Source organism: Saccopteryx bilineata, chromosome 6 (assembly GCF_036850765.1).
Source record: "Saccopteryx bilineata isolate mSacBil1 chromosome 6, mSacBil1_pri_phased_curated, whole genome shotgun sequence".
Classification (NCBI taxonomy): Eukaryota; Metazoa; Chordata; class Mammalia; order Chiroptera; family Emballonuridae; genus Saccopteryx; species Saccopteryx bilineata.
Window position 1 is genome coordinate 118,557,807 of NC_089495.1, and position 22,763 is coordinate 118,580,569.

Below are 22,763 nucleotides of genomic sequence, written 5' to 3' on the forward strand. Positions count from 1 at the left end.
GGGAGACAATGACACCTGAAGTGTTTTGCTTATGTCCAGTCTATTCCGTAATATTTGTTTTGGTTGCTGTCACTGCAGAAAATCCTGCTTCACACAAATAGGATGTCAGAAATGGCAACAGGGTTTTTAGTGCTTTTGTGGCGATCTTGGCATATTCTGCCATGACTTTAATCCAGAACACTGGCAGAGTTGTAGTCTCGAACATGTTTTTAAGGCTGCCGTCATTTGTGATCTCCAGTAGTTGATCCTCTTCTTGCATAGACATGCTGAATTCACCTGGTTCGTTTACAAATGGATTGCAGATCCATCCCTTGGCAATTCATGAGTCTTTTGTGGTTGGGAAGTAGCATTCAAACTCTTTTAAAAGCAAATACGGTGATCATGCACCAGCTGGGACAATGAAGGTTTGGGCTCAGTTTCTTCCAAAATTCCTGCAAATGTTTGAAACATGTCAAATATTCCCCTGTTCACGTGTCGTCCCCACAAATACAGTTTGGCTTTAAATGCAGCTACTTTATCTACCAACTTGAAGACAGTTGTCATTTTCCCCTCAAGTGACCAATTGCGTTCATTGAAGAGGTTAAATATGTCACATAAATAAGCGAGTTTTGTGACCCATTCCTAGTCACTGAAATGTGCTGCTAGCAGTGACTTTTTTCTGAGAGAAATCTCTGCAGCTGCTCTTGCAATTCAAACACTCTGGCCAGGGACCTCCCTCGGGATAACCACCTTATTTCTGTGTATAAGAGAAGGTGTCTGTGCTCTGCGTTCATTTCCTCACAAAGCTGCTCGAACAGGCGTAAGTGAAGGGTGTGTGCTTTGATGTGGTTAATAACTTTAACAACATCATTCAATACGCTGTTAAGTTCCGGTGGTATATTTTGGCTAGCCAGCATTTCCCTGTGAATGACAAAATGCGTAGACTCACATTCAGGTGTAACCTCCTTAATCCAAGTAATTAAACCAGACATCCTTCCGGTCATGGCAGCAGCTCCATCTGTGCATATGCCGACACAAAAAGAACATTTCAGTTTTCCTGATATATAGTCATCTAGTGATTTAAATAGTTCTGCGGCTGTGGTTTTGGTTGGCAATGATAGTGCACATAACATATCTTCATGCACATCCTCTTGATAAAGATAATGCATGTAAACAAGTAGTATTGCCTTGTTGTCAATATCTATAGATTTGTCAACCTGGAGAGCATACCATGGTGATTTATTAATCCTTTCCAACAATTGTGATTCAATGTCCTCTGCTATTTCCTCAATGCGCCGGGTGATGGTGGTAGCCGAAAGAGGCATCTGTGCTATCTTTTTAACTGCAGCCTCTCCTAGAAGTTCACGACAAATGTCTTTAGTGGCTGGAAGGATCAGTTCTTCACCAATGGTGAATGGCTTCTTAGCCTTAGCAATACAATTAGCCACCAAGTCTGATGCTCTCAGTGCACTCACATTTATTGATGTAGTGGCCACCAGTAATTGTTTCTGTCCTTCTTGTTCATGCTTTTTTCTTTCGAAATACTCAGAAGGCTTGTATTTTAAAGTAGGGTGCTTGGTCTCCAAGTGGTGAAGCAGTTTTGAAGGCTTCATTGCCTCATGACTTAGCCGGTCACCACATATTATGCAGAGCGGCCTTGGTGCAAGAGAATCACCAGTTGCGATAAATCCATACTTCAAGTAGACTCCTGGTATTGTCTGCTAAATGAAGCCCTCTTTTTCTTTGAGGTCGTAGATTCTTATTCTGTCTCCTCACTGGTCCTTTTCCACTTTGCAAAAAAACTTTCAATGAAATTTTGTTTTTCACTCATTTTGCTAGTTTATGGGTTTAATTTTAACGGCAATGTATCACGTGACCGAGACAAGCATCAGGAGTGAGTCTTAGACAGATGTAACAGAAGGAATCTGGTCACTTAAAAAAAATAAAACATCATTCAGAATTATATATAAATAAAACTAAAATAATGTAAATTATTTATTCTTTCTCTGCGGACCGATACCAAATGGCCCACGGACTGGTACCGGTCCATGGCCTAGGGGTTGGGGACCACTGCTTTAACTGACTGAGAGCTGGCCAGGGTCTCCTTTCAGCATTTAAAAAATACCATTTCACTTTCTTTTAGATTTTATGGTGCCATTGAAAAGTTAGCTTCTAGTCTTTTTGTTTCTCTCCTGGAGATAATGTATGTTTTTATCTATAATTGTTTAAAATAATTTTTTTTTTCATCTTGAAGTTTTAGCATTTTTTATTATTATAAGCCTTGGTGTGTTTTCTTTTGTATTTATCTTGCTGTAAGCTTATTAAGCTTCTTAAATTGTTGTGTGACTGTCATTTATTAATTTTATAAAATCTTGGCTATTATCTCTTCAAACATTATATCTGCCTTAATTTCATTTATTATCTTTTGGACTTCAGTTTACATTAGAGCTTTTAACTGTGTCTTAAGTGTTTCTTATTCTCTGTACTCTCTCTTCAGCCTCTAACCCCCTTTGCCTCAGACTGCACATTTTTGAATTGACCTGTTTTTGAATTCAATAATCCTGTCTTTTGATGTGTTTTGTTTGCGGGTAGGTACCTATGACTAATTCTTAATTTCAGATATAGTTTTCATATTAAAAATGTGTATTTGATAATATTGCTCCTGCTAGAGATGGTACCTTTTTAACTCTGTTTGGCAGATATTAAGTGAGGCTATTATCTTAATCCAATACAGCACCTCGCTGTGTTGGTTTTGGGTTGCAGTTTTAGCAAGGCTCTGCCAACTTGGGTTTTGACCCTATTCCTTGGCTGTTGCCCAGGTTTGTGGTTAAGTGCCTGGCAAGTCTTCCTGTTTTCAACGTTGAGAAACTTGGAGATTCAGACTTTTGGAGCATAGATTGGTTTCCTATCACATGTAGCTTCAAAATCAGCCCAAGATATTGAGGGGAAGACCAGTGGAGTGTCTGAGGCTGGCTGCCTCAGTTGAGTGGGCTTTGTTTTCTAATTACCATAGATTGTGGGGGATTGCCAGCCTAGAATAATCCTGCTATTGTACTACTCCAGAACCCAAAACATATCCCTTGAAGGAAAAACATTATGATGTCAGTGTTACTCTACTTTCTAATACACCATTATAGTCCACGTGCATTTCAAAGGCTTCGCTGATTTCCTTTCCTCAGGAAAATACCTCTACCTAATCCAAGCTGGAACCTCAGGAACAAAAACATCTGAAGGTTTTCACCTCACTTGGAGAGGACTAGAATTTAATTTTCATAGGTTTTTTTGTAGCTTTATAATGTGTTTAAAAATATAATTATTATAATTTATCCATTTTTTTCTAGCTGCTACAGTAGAAATATTGGCCTCTGCCACCTACAATATTCTACTGCCGTAAGTTTTATGTCAGAGTTTTGGATAATGTTCTTGGAAGCCCAGATTTGTCTGGTCCTCAAAATTTATTCAATTTGTGCAGAATTCTTTTATAGTTCTTCTCCCCACCTCCAACTCCCAATTCAGGCTGAATTAATTTCTGCTGCTTATAACAAAGAACCTTAACTACTGAAATGGAGGTGGAGAATGGGGTAAGACAATGCCAAGAGAATAATTGATCATAAGAAGACTGAGTTTGAGATAATGAAGCCACAGTATGTGTGTTCAGGACTGTAGGCAAAGTGAAATTCCATGATTACAAGGAGCACAATGAATCCAACTCTAAATAGACTGAGTGGGAGTAGTCACATCTCTGTTGTACTGAATTAGGGTATGTAGTGACCAGGCAAGCCAGCATACATCTTAGCAGATACAATGAGAACAGAGGTCAATGCTCTGGCTAAATAGGACGAATCATGCAATTAGGGGAAGTTGTAAGAAGCAGACACTTTTTGCCCTTTTCTAATTAGAAATTTAAGTTTATATTGTAGCTAAAGGCCATGTTAAAAAGAAGAAATTAGAAGGAAAGTAGGAATCTGGAAATGAGTAATTACTCTAAATAGACTATTTTCAAAGAAAGCTTCTAGGATACATTTGGTTGGCAAAGGCAGAAAGACAGCTTGAGAGCCAAGATGAGGTAAGTAATTTAAAATACAGAAAATCATATTTCTGCATGTCTGAGTATATAGACTGTAGATTTTAGTCCCTTGATAATACTGGTGAGACATAGTCTAATAGTGCAGGAAATAATATTTTCCTTTGGCTGTGGTAGAGAAGAAGAAAATATTCAGTTCAAGGTTATCAAAGAATGTGTCATCTTATTAAACATTAATTCTAACAAAAAATTTTTTGGCCAGATTTTATTTTGGATCAGTGAACACAAAAATATTTGTTTACCATGAAGTGAATGATCATAGGAAACACTACAAAGCCTGTTTTCTGACAAGCTTCTATTTAAGGAATGCATAGACTCCAAAAGTACCTATAGTTTTTATATTTGTTACTTCCTGTCATTTAAAATGTAACTTGGGCCTGACCTGTGGTGGCGCAGTGGGATAAAGCGTCGACCTGGAACACTGAGGTCGCCGGTTCGAAACCTTGGGCTTGCCTGGTCAAGGCATATATGGGAGTTGATGCTTCCTGCTCCTCCCCCTTCTCTCTCTCTCTGTCTCTCTCTCACACTACTCTCTCTCTAAAAAAAATAAATAAATAAATAAATAAAATGTAACTTGGAATTTGTTTTTCTTCCTGCCCCACCTCCTGAAAAGCTGGTGAAAAAGACAGTGTATTGATTTAGATTAGAACTTGAATTAAAAAAAAAATAGAGAAAGCTATAACAAACTGTTACCTCCTTATTTATTAAAAAAGTTATTAACACATTAGTCTAAATGAAAACTAAGTTTTCTGTTTTGGCTCTTCCAAAAAATTCATAAACACTTAGTTTACTTTAGTGAAATAGGTTTATTCTAAATAAACATTTCATTTATTAAATGGCCTGGACTTAGTTGTAAAGAAGTAGGGAATGAGCTCTCCACCTCCAACTCCATATCTGCTGCTCCAGCTTCAAATAGTTCTACCATATTTTCCTTCCTGCCCCTGGATGACAGCTTGGGAAGATCTTATAACCTTTTAGTAACTTTCATGCCTGAGGAATTTTTTATATTCAAGTTATATACTAAGAATATCTTATGCTAGGTAATATACTGTTAGTATTTCCAGCCCAAACTCCATTAAATTTTAATCTTATACCCTTACAAAGATTCTTCTTCTCCTCATGCAGCCCCAACTCCCACACTTGTCCAGCTAGATCTGGAGCTCAAGGACTAGCAGCCATGTTTTCTTCATGCATTTCCAGCTACTCCACCTTCTGGTTCTTCCCTCCAGGGTTCAGTAAAGAGAACGGATGTTAAAGGAAAAGGGGTAAAACCTTTTACTTAGCTATCTTTTTTTCTCCTCTGGTGCACCCTGGCCTACCTGGAAGCTTTCTTTTATGGTTAGAGTCCAAATACTATCTTCTCAGTGTGATATATTAGTAGATTCTTCTTAGAAACTCCTACTTCTACCCCAACTTCAAAATTACCCCAGTACCTCAAGCAGACAGTGTAGTTTATGGCTAACTTACTGTAATGTCTTTTCAGACCCAGCCCTATTTTATGGTAGGAATCCCTGATTGGCACCTACCTTTCTTGGACAAGCTCCTTCAAGACACTGAGTTACTTTGAAGGTATCCACCTGGACTTTAGCTTTGAGAAAGAGGATGATATTAGAAAACTAGGCATGCTAAGTGCTCTTAAGATACGCTTAAATTAGCAGCAATTAAGATTGCACATTAGTTCTTTGGGGACTGACACATAAGTCCATTTTAAAACTTCTTCTTACTTTTTAGTTCTCATATTTAAAGGTTTCTGTAATTCTATATCTTTAGAAACTTACATACTACTAAGAAGTAGGGGATAAACACAAAAAGTTGGTCCAAAATCTAAAAGATAGCAGGTACCCTGCATTGTTTTAAAGCAGTGGGAAGAAGTTTCTTCAAATTTAACACAAAACAATTTGACACGTGTACATGAATTTAAAATATTCCTACTTAAATAATAAAACATTCCTTCTTGATGAATTCACTTTTTGTTTTCCTACTCACTTATAGACTCTGAAAAATTACAAATAATAAGTGATATATGTGTTTAAACAATATCAAATTATCTGACAGAGGGTCAGTGACCCTAGCCACTGTTGTTTCCTTTGGACAAAGTTTGCTTTTCCTTTTTTAAAAAAATTAATTTATTGGGTTGACAGTGTTCACCAAACTATAAAGGTTTCAATTGCACAACTCAGTACAACACCATTGGCACAGTGCGTCATGCCCCACCAGGCCCCAAGCAAAGTTTCCTCTGCTCCATTTACTCCCCACCCCTTTGCCGTACTCTCTCTAGCTCCACCCCCTTTTCCTTCTGGCTATTGTCACTTTATTGTCTGTATCTATGTGTTATGTGTATATGTTTTACTCCTCGATTCCATATTTGTTGCTACAAAAAACTTTTGCACATGTTCCCCCCCCAGCCTAAAAATTATACTGTATAGAATAAGTCAGAAAGAAGAAAGTATTACTTTCAGTTTTGAAGCAAATTCCATGCATCAAACTTTCCTGTGGCAAAGCCAGATAAAAATACAGAGCAATTAAATGACAGTAAAGAAAAACATAGAGCTTGACCATGTGTATGGTGTTTATTCTTCCCTGTGGGAATTTATTTAAGCAGTTGATAACTGTTTTTGGAACAGAAAACCTTACACAATATGAAATGCATTTATAATTCATATTACAGGGGCATATTCACTTGGGAAATAAGTTCTTTTGAGAAATTTGTACACTCTAGATTAAAACAACTAAAAAAGAAAATAAATCCACTAAAGACTCTTTATTTTTTAAAAATCGGATGATCAATTTTACTAGTTGGAAATATATATATTTGCTATAATTCATTGTTCAGTACTTGTACATGCAAACATTTTGTTTCTGATAAACTTAAACTAGGACATTTAGTATGTATAAAAATAAATAGTAATCTGCAATATTCTATAGCTTGATTTATTTTAACTTGAATTTAGTCTCTTTCCAATTCTTCAACTCCCATTCTAATGCTGTAAAAAAAATACTATTAGCTCTAACTCAGATTTTTTAATGCTATGTGCTAAAATTTTTTTATAGCAATTTGCAAGTATTTAGTACTATAATCTTGACAGTGACTCTATGAAGAAAATACTAGTATTGTTTCTGGGATTGCAGCTGTTGTGAAAAATAAAGAGCAGAGAAAATTTCTCAGGGTCACATCGTTAGTGTGGATAGAGCTGGGATTGGACCCAAGCTGTACGTCTCCCAGCTCCATGCCTTTATGCTCCACTGCACTGAAGTTATAAGATAGGAAATGGATATAAAAAAATTATCATGATCAATTAGAGTCAATAACCATCAGTAGGTTTATATTAGGTCTTCTGTTTGACTTCTGCTTTTAATTTTATTGGAATTGGCATTTTATTGCTCATTGTTATGGCAATTTTAAGACAAGGCACAAAAGATAAAGTGGAGAACTAAAGGATCACTCAGAGCAGGGATTGACAAAGGTTACTAACCAACCATATTCAGCCAGGGCATTCTCCTCCTCCTCCTCCTCCTCCTCCTCCTCCTCCTCCTCCTCCTCCTCCTACTTCCTCCCTTCCTCCCTTCCTCCCTTCCTCCCTTCCTCCCTTCCTCCCTTCCTCCCTTCCTCCCTTCCTCCCTTCCTCCCTTCCTCCCTTCCTTCCTTCCTTCCTTCCTTCCTTCCTTCCTTCCTTCCTTCCTTCCTTCCTCCTTCCTTCCTTCCTTCCTTCCTTCCTTCCTTCCTTCCTTCCTTCCTTCCTTCCTTCCTTTTTCTTTCTTTCTTTCTTTCTTTCTTTCTTTCTTTCTTTCTTTCTTTCTTTCTTTCTTTCTTTCTTTCTCTCTCTCTCTTTCTTTTTTTCTTTCTTTCTCTCTCTCTCCCCCTTCCTTCCACCCTCTCCCTCCCTCCTTTCCCCTTCCTTCCTTCCTTCCTTCCTTCCTTCCTTCCTTCCTTCCTTCCTTCCTTCCTTCCTTCCTTCCTTCCTTCCAGGAAGGGAGCAATGAGATCTCTCAACATGTAGTTGCAACACTTTAGTTCACTGATTGCTTCTCATATGTGCCTTAATGGGGGGGGGGGGCTTGAGCCAAGCCAGTGACCCCTTGCTCAAACCAGCGACCTTGGGCTTCAAGTCAGTGACCTTGAGCTCAAGCCAACGACCATGGAGTCATATCTATGATCCCTCATTCAAGCTGGTGACCTCGGGGTTTTGAACCTGGGTCTTCAGTGTCCCAAGTCGATGCTCCATCTACTGCGCCACTAATTGGTCAGGCAATAAAGAATTTTGATTCACTTTCTTTTGACTTGCTACATGTTTGTTTTATTTTCTTTTTGGAATTTTATTTTTCAATTACAGTTTATAGACAATATTACTTTGCAGCATAATTGTTAGACAGTTTTATATACATTACAAAGTGATCTGACCCAATATTTCAGATACCCATCTGCACCATGCATGATTGTTAGTGTTATTGACTGTATGCCCTTTGTTGTACATTACAGGTCCATGACTATTTTGTAACTACCAATTTATAATTCTTAATTCATTCATCTCTTTTACCCAACACCCATCTTTCCTCTCCTCTAGCAACCATTAGTCTGTTTTCTATATCTCTGTTTTTGTTTGATCATTTATTTCATTCATTAGATTCCACATATAAGTGGAATCATATAGTATTTGTCTTTCTCTGACTTACTTCACTTAGCTTAATATCCTCTAAGTCCATCCCTGTTGCTGCAAATGGTAAGATTTCATTCTTATTTATGGCCCAGTAATATTCCACAGCTTTTATTAAACTACTCTTCTATTGATGGATACTTGGGTTGCTTTTACATCTTAGACATTGCAAATAATGCTGCAATGAATATTGAAGTGCATATATTCTTTTAAGTTAGTGTTTTGGATTTCTTCCAATATATACACAAAAGTACAATTGCTGGGTCATAAGGCAATTTCATTTTTAATGTTTCGAGGAAACTATTTTGTTTTCTATAGTGGATGTACCAATCTGCATTTTCTCCAGCAGTACATAAGAATTCCCTTTTGTTACATCCCTGCTAACACTTGTTTGTTGATTTATTAATGATAGCCATTCTGATAGTTGTGAAGTGATGTCTCATTATAGTTTTAATTTGCATCTTTCTGATGATTAATGACATTGGACATCTTTTCATATGTCTATTGGCCATCAGTATGTTCTCTTTGGAGAAGTGTTTATTCGGATCCTCTGTTCACTTTTTAATAGATACATTTTGGTGTTGAGTTTTTTCAATTCTTTATAAATTTTGGATATTAACCCCTTATAAAATATATCATTGGTGAATATGTTCTGCCATTCAGTAGGTTGTCTTTTCATTTTGTTGATAGTTTTTTTTGTAAATAATTTTTTTTTAGTTTGTTGTAGTCCCATTTGTCAAATTTTTTTTGTTTACCCCATCCAAAGAGATATGTCAGCAAAGATATTGCTAAGAGAAATGTAGTGGAATAATCCATTGCATGACCTTGAATGGGAACACAGCCAACAAGAATGTTTTGCCAAGAGAATTGTTTTGTGACTCAAAGGCGAGTCGCTGGAACAAGTCTACGTGACTGAAAGCAGTTGCTGGACTCTCTTCTCAGTAAAACATTCTCATAAGATTTTATTGTTCTCTTCAAGGCTATTCCTTGAGATAAAGAAAGGAATGTCATGATAACCATAGAAGCAATAGCAGTTAATGCCTTTTAATATTGTATTGTTATTAAACTATCATGCAGATGTATTCCATGTATTCTTAATTAAAGGTTATGCTTGATGCTATTTCAATTTCTAAGTAAACAAGCTTTTTGAAATTTATTGAATAAAAATAGGACACAGCATGATTTTGGAGCCATTTGCCTGAGCAAGCTGTGGTCCTTTGCTAGTACACTGACATTTAGTCTGCTGATCTCTCTCTGTGCCCCCGACTCATAACAGCAGAGAAATGTCAGAAAGTTTATTGCTTATGCTTTCTTCCAGGAGTTTTTATGATTTTAAGCCTTATATTTAAGTCTATAATCCATTTTGAGTTTATTTTTATACATGGTGTAAGAAGGTGATAATTTCAATTTTTTGTTTGTATCTGTTCAAATTTCCCAACACCATTTATTGAATAAACTGTTTTTACCCAATTGTATGTTCTTGCCTCCTTTGTCATATATTAAGTGAGCATATAGATGTGGGTTTATTTTTGGGATCTCTATTCTGCTTCATTAATCTATGTGTCTGTTTTCATACAATGTTGTTTTCATACAATGTTGTTTTGAATACTATAGTCTTGTAATATTGTTAATATCAGATACTGTGATATCTTCAACTGTGTTCTTTCTCAAGATTGCTACAGCCATTTTGGGGTCTTTTGTAGTTCCATATATATTTTTGAATGACTTGTTCTAGTTTTGTAAAAAATGCCATTGGTGTTTGGATAAGAATTATGTTGCATTTATTGATTGCTTTAGATAGTATGGACTTTTTACAATGTTAATTTTTTTTTATCCATACATATGGTATATGCTTCCATTTAGTTGTATCTTCTCCAGTTTCTTTCTTCAATGTTTTGTAATTTTTGGAGTATTGATCTTTTACCTCCTCGGTTAAATTCATTCTTAGGTATTATACTTTTTTATACAATCATAAATGGGATTTTTTTTTTAGTTTTTTGACAGAAACAGAGTCAGAGAGAGGGACAGATAGGGACAGACAGACAAGAAGGGGAGAGATAAGAAGCATCAATTCTTCATTGCGGTGCCTTAGTTGTTCATTGATTGCTTTCTCAAATGTACCTTGACCTGGAAGCTTCTGCAGAGCGAGTGACCCCTTGCTCAAGCTAGCGACCTTGGGCTTTAAGCCAGTGACTTTTGGGCTCAAGCTAGTGACCATAGGTTCATGTCAATGATCCTGTGCTCAAGCTGGTGAGCCCGCGCTCAAGCAGGATGACCCTACACAAAAGCCAGCGACCTTGGGGTTTTGAACCTGGATCCTCTGCATCTCAGTCCAATGCTCTATCTGCTGTGCCACCACTTGGTCAGGCAATGGGATATTTTTAAAATTTCTGTTTCTAATAATTCATATTGATGTATAAAATGCAACCAGTTTTTGAATATTTATTATTTTACTTTGCCATATTTCTATCAATTCTAGTAGTTTTTATGTAATATTTAGGGTTCTTTATTTATGGTATCATGTTATCTTTAATAATGACAGTTTATTTTTTCTTTTCCAATTTGGATGCCTTTTATTTTTTCTTCTTGTCTTATTGCTGTGGCCAGGACTTCTAGAACTATTTTTAATAAGAGTGATAAAAGTAAACATCTTGTCTTGCTTCTAACTTTGAAGAAAACACTTTTTGTTTTCCTCATTGAGTATACTGTTAGCTGTGGGTTTGTCATATATAGCCTTTTTATGATAAAGCATGTTCCCTTTATTCCCACTTTGCTGAGAGTTTTTTTTTTTTATCATGAATGGGTGCTGGATTTTGTCAAATTTTTTCTGCATATATTGATATGATTATATAATTTTAACCCTTTATTTTGTTTATGAAGTTTTTTATGTTAATTGATGTTTATGTTGTTGATGTTCAGATATGGAATCATCCTTAAATCTCAGAAATAAATCTCACTTGGTCATGATGTATAATTTATTTTTTATTTTTAAAGATATATTGCTGAATTTGGTTTGCTAATATTTTGTTGGGAATTTTTTGCATCTATGTTCATCAAGGATATTGGCTTAAAATTTTCTTTCTTTGTAGTGTCTTTGTCTGAGTTTGGAATAAGAATGCTGGCTTTGTAAAATAAGCTTGGGAGTCTTTTCTCTTCTTGAATTTTTAAGAATAATTTGGGCAGAATAACTGTTAGTTCTTTGAATGTTTTGTATAATTTACCTGTTTGTTGAAATTGTTTTGATTATGGTTTCTATGTCATTAGTTGTAATTAGTTTTTTTAGATTGTTTGTTTCTTCTTGATTCTATTTTGAAAGATTGTATGTTTCTAGGAACTTATACATTTTTCTGCCAGAATGTCAATTTGTGAACATATAGTCACTTGTAATATTTTCTTATAATTCTTTGTGTTTTTATGGTATCAGTTGTTACTTCTCCTGTTTCATTTATGATTTTATTTATTTGAGTCCTTTCTCATTTTTGCTTGATGAATCTGGTTAAAAGTTTGTCAATTATGATAATCTTTCCAAAGAGTCAGCTATTGGTTTCATTTATCTTTTGTCTTGGTTTTTTTAGAATCTATTGTATCTATTTCTGCTCTGGTCTTTATTATTTCCCTTCCTCTATTCACTTTGGTTTTCTGTTTGAAGTTTCTTTTCTAACTTCTTTAGATGATTTTTTTATTTGAGATTTTTCTTGTTTCTTAATGTAGCCATATACAGTGTGTCTGTAAAGTCATGGTGCAGTTTTGACCAGTCCCAGGAAAGCAACAAAAGACGATAGAAATGTGAAATCTGCACCAAGTAAAAGGAAAACTCTCTCAGTTTCATATCTATTCAGTGCAGTTCAATGTGGGCTCACGCACAGATTATTTTAGGGCTCCTTAGGTAGCTATCCCGTATAGCCTCTACAGACTCATCACTGACTGATAGCCTACCAGAACAGGGTTTCTCCACCAAACTGGGTTTCCTTCAACTGCTTATCCCACCACGTAATGTTATTCCTGTGTGGTGGTGCTTTGTTATAAACGTGCCAATATTCATGTTGCACTTTGGTCACGGATTTGAATTTAGCGAGCCACAGAACACACTGAACTTTCCTCTGTACCATGCACATCTCGACTGGCATGGCCATGAGCTGCTCCTCTGTATACATGGTGTTACATCATCATCTGCATATGTGCACATGCTGCCACATCATCCTGCAAAAACTGGGAGGGTTTTCCTTTTATTTGGTGCAGATTTCACATTTCTATCATCTTTTGTTGCTTTCCTGTGACCGGTCAAAAGTGCACCATGACTTTACGAACACACTGTATTGCTATGAAATTTCCTTTGAGGACTTTTTTAGTTGTTTCTCATAGATTTTTGGTTTATTTTGCTTTTATTTGCATTTGTATTAATGTATCTTTTGATTTTTTTCCTCATTGTTAACCAGACATTGTTTGGTAAAATGTTATTTAGCCACTATGGGTTTATGTTTTGTTGGTTTTTTGTTGTTTTGTTCTTGTAATTTATTTCTAGTTCCATACTATTCTAATTGGGGAAGATAGTTAATATACTTTCAGTTTTTGTAAATTTATTGAGGCATTTTCTTTTTTTTTTTTTCTTTTTTTTTTTACAGAGGCAGAGATAGACAGGGACAGACAGACAGGAACGGAGAGAGATGAGAAGCATCAATCATCAGTTTCTCGTTGCGCGTTGCGACTTCTTAGTTGTTCATTGATTGCTTTCTCACATGTGCCTTGACCGCGGGCCTTCAGCAGACCGAGTAACCCCCTGCTGGAGCCAGCGACCTTGGGTCTAAGCTGGTGAGCTCTTTGCTCAAGCCAGATGAGCCCGCGCTCAAGCTGGCGACCTCGGGGTCTCGAACCTGGGTCCTTCTGCATCCCAGTCCGACACTCTATCCACTGCGCCACCACCTGGTCAGGCTTGAGGCATTTTCTTGTGGCCTAACATGTGTCCAATCATAGAAAATGTTCCATGTGCACTTGAAGAAAAGTACATTTTTGTCGTTTTGGGTGAAATACTCTGAAAATATCAATTAAATACAGACAGCTGGTCTAATGTGTCATTTAAGGCCACTGTTTCCTTGTTGATGTTTTATTTGGGGCATATATGTATTGACTATAATGGGATGCTAAAATCTCTTATTATGACTGTATTTCTATTGATCTCTTTTTTATTTCCATCAATATTTGCTTTATATATTTAGGTGCTCCTATTAGATACATGAATGTTTACAAGGATAATGTTGTCATGTTGGATTAATCCTTTTACCATTATGTAATATTTTTTGTCTGTTAGTTTAGCCCTTGTTTTAAAATCTATTTTGTTTGATATAAGTATTGTTATCCCAGCTGTATTTTTTTTCTATTTGCATGCGATATCTTTTTCCACTTCTTTACTTCCAATCTCTGTGTATCTTTTGATATGAGGTATGTCTCTTGTAAACAGCATATATATGGGTTTTATTTTCTTATCCATTTAGTTACCTGTGTTTTTTTGATTAAAGCATTTGATTCATTTACACTTAAAGTATATATTGATAGATATATATTTATTACCATTTTAATATTTATATTTATGTTCTTCTTCTTTTTTCTTTTTTTTTTTTTTTAAAGAAGTCTCTAATATTTCTTGTAATACCACATTGATGGTTATAAACTTAACTTTTCTTGTCTGGGAAGCTTTTTATTTCACCTATAATTTTAATTGATAATCTTGCTGTGTAGAGTCATCTTGGTTATAGGGCCTTGTTTTTCATCATTTGGAATATCTCATGCCAATACCTTCTGGCCTGTAAAGTTTCTGTTGAGAAATCCAGTAACAGTCTTGTGCAGCTCAATTGTCTTTCTCTTACTGCTTTTAAAATTCTCTCTTTGTTTTTAACCTTTGCCATTTAATTATAGTGTGTCTTGGTGTGGACCTCTTTGGACTCATCTTCTTTGGAACTCTCTGAGCTTCCTGTTATTATTATTATTATTATTATTATTTTTAGTGGGTTTGGGAATTATTCAGTCATTCTATTTTTCTCATTTTTTTAAAAAATTCTTTTCTATCTTTCTTCTCCTATTGGTACCACTATAATACAAATATTATTACTCTTGATTTAGTCCCAGAGGTCCCTGAAATTATCCTCAATTGCTAAAATTGTTTTTCTTTTTTGCTTCTCTGGCTTGGTGTTTTCTGCTACTTTGTCTTCGAATTGCTTCATCTAATCTGCTGTTGACTCCTGCTGTATTCTTTATTTGAGATATTGTGTTCATTTTTGTTTATATTTTATGTTTCCTATCTCTTTGTAAAGTTCTCACTGAGTTCAGCTACTGTTTAACTTCATTGAGCATCTTTGTTACCAGTGTTTTGATCTCTGCACTTGGTTGGTTGCTTGTCTACATTCTATTTAGTTCTTTCTCTGGATTTTTTTTTCTATTCTTTCATTTGGTACATGTTCCTTTTTCTCCTTTATTTGACTACCTTGTTGTGTTTGTTTATATGTAGTAGGCAAAGTTGCTATATCTCTGGTCTTGGTGTGGTGGTCTTATGTGGTAGGTGTTCTGTTGAGCCCAGTGGTGCTGTCTTTCTCATAACCTGAGCTGAGTGCTCTCCTTTGTGTGGATTGTTTGTGCCCTTCTATTGTAGTTGAGATGATTTTTTTTTTTTTTAAAGAAAGGCAGAGAGGGAGAGAGAGAAAAAGACAGGAACACGAAACTGCTCCTGACTGGGGAATCTAACGACAACTTCTAGCTCCTGGAGGATGTTCCACCAACCAAGCTATCTGGCCAGGGCTTAAATTATTTTTATTTTCAGAGAGATTGAGAGAGGAAGGCAGAGAGAGAGGATGGGGAAGGGATTTGAATTCACAAGACCTGAGGGCTGCTAATTATCAGCTGTGTGATTTGGGGCAAGTCATTTGTTATGATATGAATGTTTGTGTATCCTCAATTCATATGTTGAAATCCTAATGTTTAATATGATGGTATGAGGTTGGGTCTTTGGGAGGTGATTATGTCATGAAGGCAGAGACCTCATCAATGGCATTAGTACTCTTATAAAAGAGGCCTCCCCCCAAAAACTGACTATCCTCCTTTACCTCATGTAAAGACATGGCAAGAATTTGGCAACCTGGAAAGGCCATCCATTATGGTGATACTCTGATCTCAGACTTCTAGCCTCCATAACTGTGAGAAATAAATTTCTGTTGTTTATAAGCCACCTGGTGGTATTTATTATAGCAGAAAGTGGTATTTTTTTAAATAGCAGCCTGAAGGGACTAAAACATCATTTAACCTCATCTGTAAAACAAAAATTGTAGTAACACTTACTTCACAGAGTTGTTATGATAATGAAATGTGGAAAAGGTGCTTTCTAAACTGCATTGGCTCTAGAATTTGTTCATTTACCACAAAAATAAGACCAGGGTCTGATTATTCAGGATTTTTCTAAGGTCAGTAGATTGAAAATTCAATTCGAACTGGCTTCAGATAAAAGGGTACTTTAATGACACACCTGACTCTGATTTATTTAGGAGCAGTTTGATCAAGGGGCTACAATGCCATTAAGACCCACTCTCTATCTCTTTAATCTTCTCCCTTGCATAGTGGTTTCATTTTACTCTCTTGTGTCAGTGGCATTAAACTTATGCCTTCCTATGCACAGCTTTTTCAGAGTTTCTGCACAAACCCTAGGATTTATTCTAAACTGTACCAGTTTGAAAGACATGTCCAGCCCTGATGTGGCCTGATTTTATCATGGGGCTACAGGGACTGAACTAACATGCATCACATGGTTCATCTATAGAGCCTGGATTGGACCTTTGCACTAACGTACCAAAGTGCCAAAGGATTTGGAGTGCTACACCAAAAGAAGTAGAGTAGTTTTCTAGATGATAAAAAAAGTTCACTCCAGGAGTACTTGATGTTTCTGAGATCATGTCATTTTATCCTCAGTTTGCCGTACTCAAGAGACTAAGTTTTCATGGAAGAAATGTTGCCTTTTGTTTTAAATATTCTTTCCCTTTGTTCATCTGAAGCTCATAATTATAACATGCTGTATGTCTTTCTTCATTTTTTTGGCAACCAACTTTTTGCCATCTGTTTTTTATTGAATGATGTATGGGAAAGGCACATTTTCCAAGCTGGGAAAGCTTGATGAGCTGTTTTAGATGTCATTGTGCATTCTGTTTAACACATTCCTATATTTAGACATTTGGAAATTTCATACATGTGATTGGTAGCCAACATTAGCTCTTAAAACTCTTCCTAGATAATTTAAAGTTTCATTTATTCTTGAATAATTTTCCATGGCTACTTAGGATATCACTCTAATTATGTAAAACTTTAGCTAATATAGATAGTGCTGTTTAATAATTTATTAACATATCTATATGAGTTTGTATTTTTATCTGTCAGATTTTATTTTTATTTAATTATTTTTATACTAATATTAAGTACAGACAAATAAAACTTAAATAATATGTTCTATTTTTCCTCCTGAATAAGGATGAAGTTAATCATAGGTGGTCTTCAAAATTTTGAAGTATTGATTTTACCATGGGAAAAGAAAAAATAATTCACTTTTAAAGCTTGCACACTATTATATAACATATTATACTCTACAGTTTCAAATAATAAAGCTGAAGAATTCAATTTTAGAAAAATGCATTGGTATCTTTAAACTCTGTCACAGTACATTGTTACTGTTGGTGAATTTTACTGGAAGATAGCAACATAATTAGATAATCAAAAATACTTTTCTTCTAGTGCATTTCCAAATCCTTTCAAGGAAAAGTTTTTAGATTTTTGTTTTTGTCTAGATTTGTATATTGATTTGATAATCTCACTTAGTAATTTTTTATTACTATTAAGTGAGAGGTGGGGAGGCAGAGAGATAGACTCTGTGTGTGCCCCAAATAACAAGCAATGCTCTGCCCATCTGGGGCCACTGCTTTGTTGCTCAACAACCGAATTATTTTAGTGCCTGAGACGAAGCCATAGAGCCATCCTCAACACCGTGTGTCAACTTGTTTGAACCATTCAAGCATGGCTGCAAGAGGGGAAGAAGAGGGAGGGGGAGGGGTAGAGAAGCATATAGAACTTCTCCTGTGTGCTCTGTTTGGGAATCAAACCCAGGACTTCCATACTCCAGACCAACGCTCTACCACTGAGCGCACCAGCCACAGCCTCACTCAGTAATTAATGTTCTTTTGTTTGCACTAAGTATTTGTGAATAAAAGTATAAACAGCTCAGTTGATCAAAATAATTTCCATTTTTGTGGCAAAATAATCTTAATTTATTTTTTACTTCATTGAGTTGCATTCGTTCTATTGTCTCTTCAAGATAAGTTCATAAAGCAAGCCCATTTGTTTAATTTGCTTTCGTCAGCTTATTCTTTATACATGCAAATGAATAAGTAGCATCCACTTAAGTAACTTATTATGTGCATAAGAGATAGCACATGATATAAAATGTATTTACATAATTAAAATGATATCCTAACTCTATTTAGACCCCCTCCCATTACCTGCTAAGAAACTCTAGCAAAGAATAGAAAAAAATAATTGAAAACATCTTTGAAATCTCCCTTATCTAAATGTACTGCTTAACAAGAATCATATGTTGGTAAACGTCTATGCTATTGAGTTAGTATACTTTGTTTACAATCCAGGTTCCATGAATTCTTATTTTGTGGCTTTGTGAGTTACTTAATTTTTCTGTCCTCATTTCCTCCATCTCTAAAATGGGCATTATAATATTATAACTACCTAGTAATGTGGTGAGGATTAAAGGATTAATATGTATATAGTACTGAGAAGAGATAGTAAGTATTCTGTAAATGTTGACCATTATTATGGAACGAAATTTAGAATGGCAAGTAAAAGCCAAGGCTCTAGAGTCAAACTTGATTAATATTTTTTCTGGTTCTGCCTTTGAGTAAGACATTTAATCTTACTGAGCCATAATTCTCTCATTTGTTAAAATTTATATAATGATGGTACCAAAGTCATAGGGTTGTTATAAATATAAATAAAATAATATACTGTATATAAAACACTCAGAATAATGCATGGGTTATGTAAGCGCTCAATATATATAACCTATTATTATTAATAACAGCATCTGTATTGGATCATAAACTCCATAATACATTTACTTAATTAATTTGCATAGATTCTAACAAAAAAACTGTGAATAAATACTTCTAAATAATTAGGTTTTAAATGTCTGTTAGCTGTGCTTTACTTTTTTCATGTCATAACCCAGTAATTGGTTGAATTTTTCTAACATAAGTAAACACATGTGCTAAATATGGAACAGTTAAATAGCAAAGCCCTGTGTTAGATAGACTAGGCTTGACTCCAAAAAAAATCATAAATATTTGTATCAAGAGACAGGAAATAACCAAAAAAGAATGAGCATTGTGGAATAAAGGAGTGGAAGAGAGTTTTGGAGAAATCCTTTAATATTTGCAAGAGTATATTCACTCAAGAGTCACTTCCTCTGCAGCAGCATAGCACAAAAAAACAGCCACATAAAAACTCAAAGAGTTTTTATGAAAAACCTTAAACTTTGTTGTTTCTGTTTTGAGCATATTAGTGCAAAAGTATCTAGAAAGAGAAAAAAGAAATACCAGCATAAAAATGATAGAGATATAGTTGATGAACTACCTAGAGATGAGGCACCTACAAAGGAGCCCCCATAAGGATGACTTCTGACTCCTCAACAGAAACACTTGAGGCCAGAAGGGAATGGCAAGAAATATTCAAAGTAATGTAGAACAAGAACCTACAACCAAGACTACTTTATCCAGCAAGGCTATCATTTAAAATTGAAGGAGAAATAAAAAGCTTTACAGACAAAAAAAATCTCAAGGAATTCACTGCAACCAAACCAAGGATGCAAGAAATGCTAAGGGACCTGTTGTAAACAGATCAAAGGAAAAAAAGAATATAGCAAAAGAGGAATACAGTTTTAAAGAAAAAAAAAGGCAATAAACAATTACATATCAGTAATAACCTTAAATGTTAATGGATTAAATGATCCGATCAAGAGACATAGGATAGCTGCGTGGATAAGAAAACAGGACCCATACATATGCTGTCTACAAGAGACACAACTTAAATCAAAAGATGCATACAGACTGAAGATAAAAGAATGGAAAAAAAATATTTCACGCAAATGGAAATGAAAAAAAAGCTGAGGTAGCAATACTTATATCAGACAAAATGGAATTTAAAACAAAGACCATAGTTAGAGATAAAGAAAGTCTTTATCTATAATGATAAAGGGAGCAATCCAAAAGGAAGATATAACCATTATAAATATCTACGCACATAATATAGGAGCACCTAAATATATAAAGCAGACTTTGATGGACTTAAAGGGCGAGATCAACAGCAATACTATAATAGTAGGGGATTTCAATACCCCATAAACATCATTAGATACATCCTCAAGAAAGAAAATTAACAAAGAAACAGCAGATTTAAAAGACATATTAGATCAACTCGATTTAATAGATATCTTCAGAACCTTTCACCCTAAAATAGCAGAATATACATTCTTCTCAAGTGCTCATGGTACATTCTCTAGAATAGACCACATTTTAGGGCACAAAAGTGGTCTCAACAAATTTAAGAAGATTGAAATCATATCAAGCACTTTCTCTGATCACAATGGCATTAAACTAGAAATCAACCACAATAGAAAAATTGAAAAACATTCATTTGGAAACTAAATAGCATGTTATTAAATAACGAATGGGTTAACATTGATATCAAAGAAGAAACTAAAAAATTCCTAGAAACAAATGATAATGAGCATACATCAACTCAAAATTTATGGGACACAGCAAAAGCAGTCCTGAGAGGGAAGTTTATAGCATTACAGGCATACCTCAAGAAGCTAGAAAAAGCTCAAATAAACAACTTAACCCTGCATCTAAAAGAACTAGAAAAAGAACAGCAAGTAAAGCCCAGAGCTAGTAGAAGGAAGGAAATAATAAAGATCAGAGCAGAAATAAATGACATAGAATCTAAAGAAACAATATAGAGGATCAATGAAACCAGGAGCTGGTTCTTTGAAAAGGTAAACAAGATTAATGAACCTTTAACGAGACTCACCAAGAAAAAAAGAGAGAGGACTCAAATAAATAAAATTAGAAACAAGAGTGGAGAAATAACAACTGACACAACAGCAGTACAAAATATTGTAAGAAAATGCTATGAAGAACTGTACGCCAAAAACTAGACAACCTAGATGAAATGGACAAATTCCTTGAATCATATAATCTTCCAAAAATCCAATCTGGAAGAATCAGAAAACCTAAACAGACCAATTACAACAAATAAGATTGAAACAGCTATCAAAAAACTCCCAAAAAAGAAATGTCCTGGGCCTGATGGCTTCACAATTGAATTCTACCAAATATTCAAAGAAGAACTAACTCCTATCCTTCTCAAGCTATTTCAAAAAATTCAAGAGGAAGGAAGACTTCCAAACTCCTTTTATGAGGCGAGCAAAATTCTGATTCCAAAACCAGGCAAAGACAACGCAAAAAAAGAAAATTATAGGCCAATATCCCTGATGAACTTAGATGCAAAAATCCTCAACAAAATATTAGCAAACCGGATCCAGCAATATATGAAAAGAATTATACACCATGATCAAGTGGGATTTATTCTTGGGAGGCAAGGCTGGTACAATATTCTAAAACCAATCAATGTGATTCATCACATAAACAAAAGAAAGGAGAAAAACCACATGGTAATTTCAATAGATGCAGAAAAAGCATTTGATAAAGTCCAGTACCCATTCATGATCAAAACTCTCAGCAAAGTGGGAATACAAGGAACATGCCTCAACCTGATAAAGGCCATCTATGGCAAACCCACAGCCAACATCATACTCAATGGGCAAAAGTTAAAAGCAATCTCGTAAAGATCAGGAACAAGGCAGGAGTGCCCCCTTTCACCACTCTTATTCAACATAGTTCTGGAAGTCCTAGCCACAGCAATCAGACAAGAAAAAGAAATAAAAGGCATCCAAATTGGAAAAGAAGAAGTAAAACTATCATTATTTGCAGATGATATGATATTGTATATAGAAAACCCTAAAGTCTAAGTAAAAAAACTACTAGACCTGATAAATGAATTTGGCAAGGTGGCAGGATATAAAATCAATACTCAGAAATCAGAAGCATTTTTATACACTAATAATGAACTGTCAGAAAGAGAAATCAAGGAATCAATCCCCCTTACCATTGCAACCAAAAAATAAAGTTCCTAGGAATAAATCTAACCAAGGAGATTAAAGACTTGTACTCGGAAAATTATAAAACATTGATAAAAGACATCAGGGAAGATACGAATAAGTGGAGGCATATACCGTACTCATGGTTAGGAAGAATAAACATCATTAAAATGTCTATATTACCCAAAGCAATTTATAAATTTAATGCAATACCAATTAAAATACCAATGACTTACTTCAAAGATTTAGAACACATATTCCAAAAATTTATATGGAACCAAAAGAGAACACGAATTGCCTCAGCAATCTTGAAAAGGAAGAATAAAGCGGGAGGTATCACACTTCCAGATATCAATTTATATTATAAGTCCATTGTACTCAAAACAGCATGGTACTGGCATAAGAACAGGCACATAGATCAATGGAACAGAACAGAGAACCCAGAAATAAACCCACAGCTCTATGGACAACTGATATTTGACAAAGGAGGTAAGAAAATACAATGGAGTAAAGACAGCCTCTTCAACAAATGGTGTTGGGAAAATTGGACAGCTACCTGCAAAAAAATGAAACTAGACCACCAACTTACACCACTCACAAAAATAAACTCAAAATGGATAAAAGACTTAAATGTAAGCTGTGAAACCATAAGCATCTTAGAAGAAATCATAGGCAATAAGCTCTCTGATATCTCTCGCAGCAATATATTTGCTGATTTGTCTCCACAGGCAAGTGAAATAAAAAACAGGATAAACAAATGGGACTTTATCACACTAAAAAGCTTCTGCACAGCTAAAGA